An 11,751-nucleotide genomic window follows, 5' to 3' on the forward strand; every position below is an offset into this window, starting at 1 on the left:
GGTCACCGCGACCTGGGCAACCCCGAACTTGGCTCAGTTTCTTCCACCTGCGCTCCTGTGGGTACCAAGGCAGTTTGCTCTGAATTCACACCTCACCCCTGCCCAGTACCTCTCTGTAAGGTCAGCAGGTAAGAGGCCAGGAAAAAAAGACATGAAGAAGACTTTGCTGGGAGTTCTTCGAGGGAAGGGCTGATCCCGGCCTGAAGTAAACGCCTAACAGATGTGAGGAGAGAACCAAATAATCCACAATCTGATAATCCGCTGCCAGGCAAGAAAGCATTTAATTCAACTTGAAACAAGACCTTCTGCCATCACCCCAGAGACACCACAGGGGCTAGTTAAGAGCAGTGCCACACGGGGTCCTAGGGTGCGCCAGTGGGAAGGGACTCACCAGGACAACACAGCTCCGGAAGAGACTCCAGCTGGGGAGGGGGAGGCGTGGCTCCAGCCAGGGAGGGGGCGTGGCTTCCATAGCTCCTCCCACCCTCCACTCCAGTTCACTGAGAGTTTGAGATGTGAAACCTGCCCCAAGTTCCCGGCGTTCTGCCAAGATCCTCACCCAGCCGCGCCTGCTCTGAAGCAGATAACAGCACAGCGGGGGGAGGCTTCTCCTGGCCCACTCGAGTTAAGGCACTCTCCTTACATCAAGGCTGCAATTACACGGCACCTGGCCTTCTCTGTCTGTCTCCCCTGAGGACAGGAGATCAGGGCTGTTTTTCTGGTTCCCTGCTGTGTCTCCAGTGTGTAGCATGGGGCCTAGAACAGGGTGAGCACTCAATAAATGGTTGGGGAGCAAATGCAAGTCTCTCTCAGCTACACAGTGGCCCCTGAAGCTGAGGGCTAGCTGCTGACCACTCAGAGCCCAGTGACCACGGAGACCAAGGGCTCCATCCCAGGCGGGGCTGTGCCAGGGGCCCTCCCCTCGGTGGGGGCTACTGGGAGAGGGGCAATAGGCCTCAGCGAGCTTCATGGGGAACAATTCATTGAGAGGCATCGGGCCAGGTTCTGAGACTTCCATGACAAATATCCTTAAGTCTCGTGCTAAAGGAAGAACAGAGAGGGCGATCAGGTGGAACTCCTGACCCTGAGGAGCAAGCGTGGGGGGAGAGGGAAAGGCTGGTTCCAATCCTCGGAGGCCCCGGATTCGGTTCACTATCCCTTCTCCTTCCTCAGTCCTCGCCTAGCACCGTAAGCTACTGCTTGAATCTTTTAGCATTTCAAGCTAAGTGCTAAATACCCTTTCTCCCCATGCTGGCTCAGTCTCTCCCTAAATGCTCTTATACGACCACCCACCCGCCTCTGCTTCAGTCCCTCCTCCTCCTCACCCCCTGAACAAACACACCAACCAGTGTTGCTTTTAGCCACCAACAGAGTCTGCTAGAACTCCCTCTACTGCTGGTGGGACTGGCAAAAACGAATGAGCTCTTCATGGGGCCCAGACCTCCTCCCTCACTCTCCCATCAATCCTCAGGCTTTCCGTGCGTGGGCTCCACTTTCCAGGGAAGGCACCCAGTTCTCATTCACCACATCCTTCCTGAGTGCCCCCACCATTTGGCCCAGCCCAGTGTCTTCCCCCAGCAATGGGCAGGCCCGGTTCATGGCTCTGGACAGAACACCTGTTCTGCTTGTTGCCAAGCACATTTATTTGTGCAGTCTGTGTTCCGAAGAAGGTTAAGAGGAGCCTTACTTCCCAAGTGACGTGGCTGGCTAGAGGCAGCAAGTAGCTCACTGCACTGCCAGGCCTGAGACCATGGCTTATTCATCTTGGCATCCCAAACTCAGCAGAGCAGGGAACCAAGCAGGCACTGGGTAAACGTTTAGAGAACAAATAAACCCTAAAGGGAGAGAAACATGGTTCTGCAGAATGTACAGAAGACTTGGTGGCAGAATACCTGGATCCCAGGCCTGGCTCTTCGTGACCTCGGGCAAATCATCTGCAAAATGAGACCTCTGATACCCCGTAGGAATGTATGTGAAAGTACTTTGCTTACTGTAAGGGCCTATGAAAACTGGTATAGGTTTCCAGAGATGGCCCCTCACCTTTTCCTACCTGGGATAAGGAGTTCAAGGATATGGAAAATTGATAAGCCAAGAAAAAAAGTCAGGTCTGAAATTCCAGAACTAAGCTCCAAGGAAAACAGAAGCCAGGCCCGGAACGACTGATCGCATTTTATAGTGGTTGATGTGTTTGTTGCTTTGTACATTGTTCTCAGGCTTTGTCTGGTATGTCTGTGCTTTGCCTAAACTGGATCTAAGCTTCACGGTAATCTAACACCTACATAAATGCGTGTCAACTGCTCTGAAATAGGAAAGTTGCTGACAAGGGGAAAGGGTCTGGAAAACTGTTGGCATCGTGTGTAACAAGGGAGAGATGATTTTTATGGCCTGAGGAGTCGGCAAAAGGCACCTGAGCCCCGGCCTCAGCCTTCCGGACAGCGGCACTCACAGCTCCGGGTGGGCTGTGGAGAGGTCCTTGGAAGGGCTGCCTAGGGCCTGCGACGGTCCATGAGGACCTCCTGCTACAGGGAGGGGAGAAATTGGGATCCTGTCACCTCCCCGCTAAGTTAGCACGTGTTCCTATCCAGCATGGAGCACCCAGCATCCTCTGCAAAATCTTGAGTCAAAATGCCCAAGTCCCTACCCTTGCCACAGCTTGTGAGCTCTCTAGGTGGTAAGGAAAACAGCAAGTAAAATCTTCTCTCCTCCTCCTAAGTAATTCTGAACGAAAGGAAAATTCATGTGAAGGCAATGAGAACTCTTGTCTCCACCTGCAGCTCCTGCAGAAGGGAGATAAATAAACCACCAGGCCTGAGTCTATAAGAGTCTACTCTGCTGCTAACATTTCTACTTCTGACATTCTCCTTTTGGGGTGGGGAGATGAGATGGGTGGGAAGGTGAGAGGCAAAAGAACAAATAAATAAGGGAATGAATAAAAGGCTTCCCCACCCCCTAAGTCCCCAGATGTTCTGCTCACCCTGGCCTCAAAGCAGAGCCCCCACCCAGTGGAGAGGGCCCAGGACCAGAGGGCAGCAACACTCGGGTCTTCTCCCTGAAGATCTCCAATCCAGAAGTGCCCCTAACACAGCAGTTCAGAGGGGAGCTAGACCAAGCCCCACAAGCCTCCAGCACCCCCCAGAAACCAGAGGGTTCCAGAAGAGGCCCTGGGAAACACTCCAATAACCCTGGCCCAAGTGGACTGATTCAAGCCACCAGGTTAGTCTCAAAGGGTAAAATAAGTGAATGGAGTCCCTTTTTCTATTTTCAAATTCTCCCTTCACTCACACCCTTAAAGAGCATCTTTGCGGAACCCTGGATGGGGCTTCCTGTGTGCAGTCAGGGCCTCTCCAGAGACCTCCAGGAGCTGGACAAGCTGGGAAGGAACGAGAGGCCACTGCCTGGGGGGAGGAGCGCAGGGTGGGAGTGGGGGACAGGGTAGCTACAACAATCAAATGGGCTCCAGGCCAGAGGCAGTGCACAGGCCAATCCTGAGGATCTGTGCTAGGAACAGCAAACAAATAACAAAGCGGTAGGGAGGTTCTAACTCCCATTGCTGAGACAAGAATGAGACCTGGCAGTGAGGGGCCTGGTCCAGGCTCCCCACCTTGAATTGAGGTCAGAATCAAAATCTAGGCCTCAACTCTTTGGGGAAGAGGTACTGTATTATTCAAGAAGAAAATGAGTTTATAAAATGGGCGTCAGGTCAAAGGCAGATCAGTGACCCAAACTTTTGCATATGATACTGGTTTGACAATATCAGATACAGCCTTGAAAATGTAGATTCTCACAGTGCCTGGCACAAAAGGCTTGTTCAATGAATATGTGGGTAAGTGAATTCAGACTGAGGCTGGTTTGACCTGGAATAGTCAGAGTGGCAGAGACTGAAAGAAGGTGCGTGCGCAGCTAAGCTTTTTTGACCATGGACCCAGGATACCGCATGCCCCTGGCTGGGGCATAGAGGGAAGGGGAAGGGAGGAGGGGGAAAGCAAGGGAGATGTGTTCTCAGACTCTACATGCCAACAAGATGAGTCCCAGCTGGCTCAGGAGACACCCTGAAGAAAGGTGCCAGGCTACTCATCAGCAGGGCTGTCAGCCCCAGGTTGAATATGTGTCTGGGACAAGCAGAGGGGAACAGGAGAAACGGCATGGACATAAAATCGGGTACATAAAGTGGCAGTCACCAGAAAGCCTGTCTCTCAGGGACCTGCTTGCAGGTTCAGAAAGGGCAAAGGGCCAGCTCTAAGCAATGGCTTCCTGTCGACCCCAAGAGCCCAAGACTCTCAGAGCCACTCCTGTCTTCACTGCACCCTCCTGCAAGCAGCCTCACTGGTTTGGCTTTCTTCCTTCTACCTGGGATCAGAACTCCGACCTCTTCAGGGAATGGCGCTGGGCCTGGGCTCCCATTTAATTTGCTTAATGCAGAGAAATGTGATAGAGGAAATGTGGCCGAGGACAAGATGCCTCACTGGGTCCACGGGCTCGATGCAGCCCCCAAGCTGCGTCCATTTATACACCTGTCTCCTCCGCTTCTGAGAAAGACGACCCCCAGGGCATCGAGGAGTGTGGCAACAAACCTTGCTGGAAACCTCAACTGCTTGCTAAAAAACCTTCTCCCTTACATTTCTTCAAGCCCTTGAGCAGGATTATCTTTATCTTTACTACAGCCTTAAAGACGCATTCCAGAAAGGAAACAAAAGCAAAAAGAGAACAGAGGCCAAGGATAATCTTGTAAAACAGATGCGAACCAAGATGTCTGAGCAGAGAACCCTGCTTCCAGGCCCTTGGCATCACTCAGAGGCTAACGGGGAAGGAAAAATAGAAGGAAACCACAGGCTTTGCAAAGGACGCAAGCACAGCAATGACACAGGAAAACACACCACGTGCAGCACTCCGCAGTGGGGCGCGTTTTGTTCTTCTGGCAGCGCCCGGCACAGGGCACGGCCTGGGTTGTCGGGTAGAGAGACGAGTCTGAACCTGGGCTCTGCCACTTCGTACCTGCACAACTCTGGGCAATCAGCTCACCTCCTGGAGCCTCAGTTTCCTGAAGGTAACACCTTCTACCCTCCAGAAGAAACACAGCAGAGCAGAATGGACGGAGCTGCCATTACTATTTTACTGTTGTATCCTTTTATATAAATTGAGTTCTAAACGAGGAGAAAAATCAACCTGCAGATACAACATCACCCAAGAATTCTGACCTGATTTTGGCCACACTTTGGAACTCTCCCTGAGAGCTCCAGACTCGCAAGCCTCCACAAAGAGAAAGCTGCCTCCTCCACATCATTCACAAAGGGGTTCCTTCCCTAACCCCCGGCTCAGTTAAATAGGAAAAAAGAGACCCACCACCTTCCTAAGTACAAGTCCCCTGTGCTTGTGAATGAGGTTGGGGGTCCCTTTGTCTGCATAAAGCCCACCCAGCATCTACGATCCCAGAAGAGATTTTCTGAAGAAAGAGGGTTTCAGACAGTATTAATTTAAAGCAGAGGGGTGGGGGTAGAGAATGGGGTTTGGGGCTTGAAATCTAAACAAACAGAATAATGACAAGAAGGATGAAGAGGCAGCTACAGAGAGCGATACTTACATTCAAAAAATCACGGTCCCATCCTAAGATTAAAATATTCTTTTGGTCATCAGCTCAGTGAGGAAAAGCAATGGCCATCAGCTCTGCTGGACTTGCATCTACAACTCCAGGGAGAAGTGCCTGGTCTTCCTCTGCTCTACCCTTTCATTTCCTGTCTCTGGCTCACATCCCCACGTGGCCGCAGGTGACATGGGCATGAGTCATTTACTATCCGTAGGAAAGCCGAGAGCCATCGGCCTCTCCATCACTGAGAAGGCCTGTTAGTTGCACTCCAGGTCCTGGGCTCTCCCCCATTCTGAGGAACTGTCCTGCCCAAGTTTGCCATGAGCTAAAAAGGGGGTTTCAGGACTTCCCTTGTGGCGCAGTGGTTGAGAATCTGCCTGCCAATGCAGGGGACACGGGTTCGAGCCCTGGTCCGGGAAGATTCCACATACTGTGGCGCAACTAAGCCCGTGTGCCACAACTATTGAGCCTGTGCTCTAGAGCCCGCGAGCCACAACGACCGAGCCCGCGTGCCACAATGACTGAAGCCCACGCGCCTAGAGACCGTGCTCCCCAAACAAGAGAAGCCACCACAATGAGAAGCCCGCGCACAGCAACCAAGAGTAGCCCCCGCTCGCGGCAACTAGAGGAAGCCCACGAGCAGCAACAAAAACCCAATGCCGCCAAAAATAAATAAATAAATAAATTTATTTTTTTTAAAAAGGGGGGGTTTCAGACAAGGATGCAGAAAGTATGAAAGCATCCTCATTCCTGGAAAATAACTCCCAAGAGAAAAGTAAGGCACAGGTCGATAACATTAGCTTCATAGACAGAATGGCCAGTCATTGCTACCACGTCTCACCTCAAGGTTACTGAGCCATGAGTGCAGCAGGGAAAGGGGACCAGATACCACTGAGAAGCAAGAAGGCAGACTGGCAAGCATCTCTGCCACTCACAAAGGGAAAGGGAGAAGTCTTAGAAGTCCACAGCCTCCTTTTCTCAAAAGAGCTATATCATAGGTGAAGGTTTTAAATGGGTCACGGAAAAGCACGCAGCTTTGGAATTCAGAAAATGACAAGGCCAAAAAAAGAGAAAGAGAGAAAGAAAAACGTCAGGACTTAAGGGGGTGTTGACTTAGCAGAACAAATGGCAAGCGCTCTGTTTATTCTTCCTTCTTATTCGCAAACAAGAGAGATGAGATCTTTGGACAAGAGGACAATGGCATCCTAGGCTCCTGTCTCAGAGAAGGTGACTAAGAAGCTATTTAGCAGGAAATGATGAAAGCCAAGCAAACTCCAGATGCAGAGAAGATGATGAAAAGAATAATAGGGCAAAGAGATTTCAAAAAAGAAGCTCCTTTGCAGATACAGAATTGTTTGGAGGCCTCTAAGAGCTAAAGACCACAGTCCAGGCAAGACCATTACCCGAACAATCTCTTATAATTGGCAGATATTACCTTTGTGACCAGAAAAGGCAAGCAAGCTATTTTCTATCAGGAAAAAATATGTACACCGCTTACAAATGTAAAATGTAGAGCTCTTATTGCAAAGGCACATAAACAATCTGGAACAATAGGTAATCGCGGCTAACCTGCAGCTGTCCGCCCTAATGAAATGGGAACAGCAAGCATAGGTAATTCAACAAATATTTGTAGCGAACTTCTTAAGTGCCTGCCATAGCAGAGGAAGTAGAATTTTTTTTTAACTGTATCAGATCGTGGTAAATTGATATGACCAGAGACTAGGTACATGACCAATTAGAATTGTATAGCAGATGGGCCTGAAAATGTACATACAGTGGGTTCAAGTATGTACAAAATGTACAGGTGCATTGACACACAGGAGCAATCGGTCTAATGTGATGTGAATAAACTTTCAGTTTGCTACTTTAGAAATTTTTTTAGTTGTTTTTTCACTATTTTAACCATTTTAAAGTATACACCTCAGTGGTTTTTAGTACATTCAAAGTATTGTGCAACTATCACCACTATCTAATTCCAGAACATATTCATCACCCCACAAAGAAACCTGGTACCATTTACGGTCACTCTCCATTTCCCCCTCCCCCCGACGAATGGCAACCACCAGTCTAGTTTCTGTCTCTATGAATTTGCCTATTCTGGACATTTCATATAAATTTCATACAGTATGTTGCCTTTTGTGCCTGACTTCTTTAACTTAGCATAATGTTGTCAAGGTTCACCCATGGTTGTAGCATGTAGCATGAATAACATTCCACCATCTAGATATACCACATTTTGTTTATCCACTCATCAGCTGATAAAAATCTGGGTTGTTTCCACTTTTTGGCTATTATGAATAATGCTACTCTGAACATTCATGCATATGTGACATTTTAAATACATAATTTTTAACCATCCAGCCTGGCCTTCCTAGTTATGCTTTAATTAGTCAAGAACTTGACCCCAGTAGTCTGACTCCAGAGCTTGGCGTCCACTCACACCACTGTATTCCTTCATTTTCATTCTCCGATATCGAAGGCAGCGGCAGTCCGGAAATGCGCTAGACGGCAGAGGGAAGTCCGGAAAGGCGCTAGATGGCAGAGGGAAGTCCGGAAATGCGCTAGATGGCAGAGGGAAGTCCGGAAATGCGCTAGATGGCAGAGGGAAGCAGCTGAAATTTAGAAGTCATTGTCAACAATCTATATGCCTGAAGCTCCAGCTGCATGGACAGAAAACCACCTGATTGTGCTCCTTCCTCTCCCCACAACCCAACAGAAGGGAGTTTGCAGATCGTCAGTGAGAAACTCCACAGGCTGACCTTTTGGATCCTTTAGTAAAACAGGGATACTGTTATGTGCATCCATGCTGCTGTAAGGCTAAATAAGACAAGGGGGTGACAGGTGGGCAAGTGCTTACTCAAGCCCCCGGCACACAACAGGCTTTCAGTAAAGGTTTGTCTATTCATGCAATAAAGAAAAGGATCGAATTTGGGCTGCTAACTTTGGGTTCTGCTCTCCCCACTTGAAAGAGCTGGATGGTGTCAAACCTACTTAAGATGAAAGAGTGGTGAGGAAGGCAGGAAACCAGAGCACAGGAAACAAGAAGTGTTTGTAGAATCAGTACTAAGAGAAAGAAAGAAAATGTAAAGAACAGAAGAAACTTATATGAAGAAACAGGAAGGGGAAAAGGCTAAGAAAATAAAAACAAACATGAATTTATGTCTAAAATGGTCCAAAGAACAGACTGATGCCTTGAGATGAGCATAGCATGACAGGCAGATATCAAAGGGACTAAAGAGGACCACCTGAGAGCAGAGACAGAACTACTAAAGAGGCAGGAATGCCTCAGGGCGCAGAGAGGTTCCAGGGCATTTCCCTGGCAAAGGAGGGGAAGCTGGAGAGCAGAGACCTAATAGGGGAAATGAGGCCCTATGCAACTGATTACACTGAAAAAGGCAATGCTCCACAGCACAGAACATGTCAGAAATGTGATGGCTACAACTGCTAAACTCAGAAGGCAATTTATAGAACTGAGGCAATAAAAACTGCAAAATTCATGTAAAGAAAGTGGGAGGAGAAAAAAAGGGGCACTAGTAAAGGAGAATATGAAAAAGAAACAGGTATTTTAGAGGAAAGTTGCCTTAATTTTTTATATCATTATAAAATGTAGAGTTCTACAAAAACTGAATACAAACGTGGGAAATAATACCTGTATATTTATGGACACACCTGTAAGAGATGGGCGCCTTCCCAGAATCCTCCTACCTATTTTATTATTATTATTTTTTTTTTCTTTTATTTTTTTTTTTGCAGTACGCAGGCCTCTCACTGCTGCGGCCTCTCCTGCCACGGAGCACAGGCTCCGGACGCACAGGCTCAGCGGCCATGGCTCACCGGCCCAGCCGCTCCGCGGCATGTGGGATCTTCCCGGGCCGGGGCACGAACCCACGTCCCCTGCATCGGCAGGCGGACTCCCAACCACTGTGCCACCAAGGAAGCCCCCTCCTACCTATTTTATTTTGTATACATACAGGGTAAATCACAGTTAGTTTTGGTCAGCTGTGGTTAAGTTCAGTCAATTTCAGCTCCTAGCACAGTAGCATCTACCCATTCCCTACCCACCCCAATAGCAGGCAACTGTGCCACTGTTCTTGCAGCACCCTGCACAGAGCTTGTGGAGCCAGGGTGGGCAGAAAGGACTCTGTCCTGCAAATACTGAGGACAATCACTGATTGCTGCTTCTTATCACAAAGGTGCAGACAAAGAGACAGACAGCCATTGTTGCTGCATCCCTCTCATCCCCCGCACTCAGCCCCACTGCTGCAAGCCCCATCCCCTCTGGCTGAAGTGACTGCCAGGGGATTTAAAGAGCCCACACCATCTTTTCTCCCACTTCATTTTTGGCTTTTTCTCCTTTTGGAAGCCAGACATTAAAGACTAGGAAATTCAAAAACAACTGCATATACAGGGAAAATTAGAAAGTGACCATGCATGCCTAGGAAAGAAAACATCTGAAAAGACCTTAAGTTTATGATTCTTGGCACAGAGACAGCCTACAACAATCAAAAAAACAAAAACAGCACACACACCCTGGGAAAGGGGGAGAATCTGACTTCCAGAGTTACCCCATTATTAGAATCAACTGTCCAGTTGATTCAACTGTTCAACAAAAAATATCACAAGGCATACAAAGAAACAAGAAAGTATGGCCCATTCAGAGGAAAAAACCTAACAGAAACTGTCCCTGGAAAAGACATATATATATACTAGCAGATCTACTAGACAAAGACTTTAAACAACTGTCTTAAAGATGCTCAAAGAACTATCAGAAGATGTGGAGAAAGGCAAGAAAATAAATGAAAATATCAGTTAAAAAATGAATATATCGGGCTTCCCCGGTGGCGCAGTGGTTGAGAGTCCGCCTGCCGATGCAGGGGACACGGGTTCGTGCCCCGGTCCGGGAAGATCCCACATGCCATGGAGCGGCTAGGCCCGTAAGCCATGGCCGTTGAGCCTGTGCGTCCAGAGCCTGTGCTCCGCAACGGGAGAGGCCACAACAGCGAGAGGCCTGCGTACCTCAAAAAAAAAAAAAAAAAAGAAAATATCAATAAGACACAGAAAACCTTAAAAGAAACAAACAAAAAAAGTCTGGAGCTGAAAAGTACGATAACTGAAATGAAAAATTCACTACAGAGATCCAAAGCAGATTTCAGCAGATAGAAAACAGAATCAGTGAAATTCAAGATAAAACAATGGAAATTATCAGGCCTGATGAACAGAAAGAAAAAAAACTGAAGGAAAGGTGAACAGATGCTAAGGGACCTGTGGTACCCCATCAAGTGTACCAACATATGCTTTGTAGGAGTCTCAGAAGGAAAAGGGAGAAGGCTTCCCTAGTGGCACAGTGGTTGGGAGTCCACCTGCCAATGCAGGCGTCACGGGTTCGAGCCCTGGTCTGGGAAGATCCCACATGCCACGGAGCAACTAAGCCCGTGTGCCACAACTACTGAGCCTGTGCTCTAAAGCCTGCGAGCCACAACTACTGAGCTCAAGTGCCACAACTACTGGAGCCCACACGCCTACAGCCCGTGCTCTGCAACAAGAGAAGCCACCACGAGAAGCCTGCACGCCGCAACAAAGGGGAGCCCCCGCTCACCACAAGAAAGCCCACATGCAGCAAAGAAGACCCAGCACAGCCAAAAATTAATTAATTATTTTAAAAAAAGAAGGAAAAGGGAGAGAAAGGGACAGAGAGAATATCTGAAGAAATAACAGCTGTAAATGTCCTAAATTTGATGAAAAACATAAATATAAACATTCAAGAAGCTCAACAAGCTCTAAATAAGATGAAAAGTCAAAGAGACCCACACCAAGACACATTATAATCAAACTTTCAAAAGACAAAGACAGAGGATTTTTGAAAGCAACAAGAGAGAAGCAAATTGTCACATACAAAGGATCATCAATAAGATTAACAGCAGGACTTCCCTGATGGCGCAGTGGTTAAGAATCTGTCTGCCAATGCAGGGAAAACGGGTTTGAGCCCTGGTCCAGGAATATCCCACATGCCGCGGAGCAACTAAGCCCATGCACCACAGCTACTGAGCCTGTGCTCTAGAGCCCACGAGCCACAACTACTGAGCCCGCGTACTGCAACTACTGAAGCCCGCGCGCCTAGAGCCCGTGCTCCACAACGAGAGAAGCCACCTCAATGAGAAGCCCGCGCACTG

At 48.4% G+C, this 11,751-nt stretch overlaps 1 protein-coding gene across 3 annotated transcripts in view; it reads right to left on the reverse strand.

Moving 5' to 3' along the window:
* Positions 1-1,289, reverse strand: part of PC (pyruvate carboxylase) — a 68,156-nt gene extending 66,867 nt beyond the window's left edge. For all 3 annotated transcript variants that reach the window (XM_028501066.2, XM_028501064.2, XM_028501063.2), the window contains exon 1: positions 392-1,289. The gene's annotated coding sequence lies outside the window, so the exon portion shown is untranslated. The remainder of the gene's footprint in view (positions 1-391) is intronic.
* Between the last annotated feature and the right edge of the window lie 10,462 nt (positions 1,290-11,751).

This window comes from Physeter macrocephalus, chromosome 16 (genome assembly GCF_002837175.3).
Source record: "Physeter macrocephalus isolate SW-GA chromosome 16, ASM283717v5, whole genome shotgun sequence".
NCBI classification, from domain to species: domain Eukaryota; kingdom Metazoa; phylum Chordata; class Mammalia; order Artiodactyla; family Physeteridae; genus Physeter; species Physeter macrocephalus.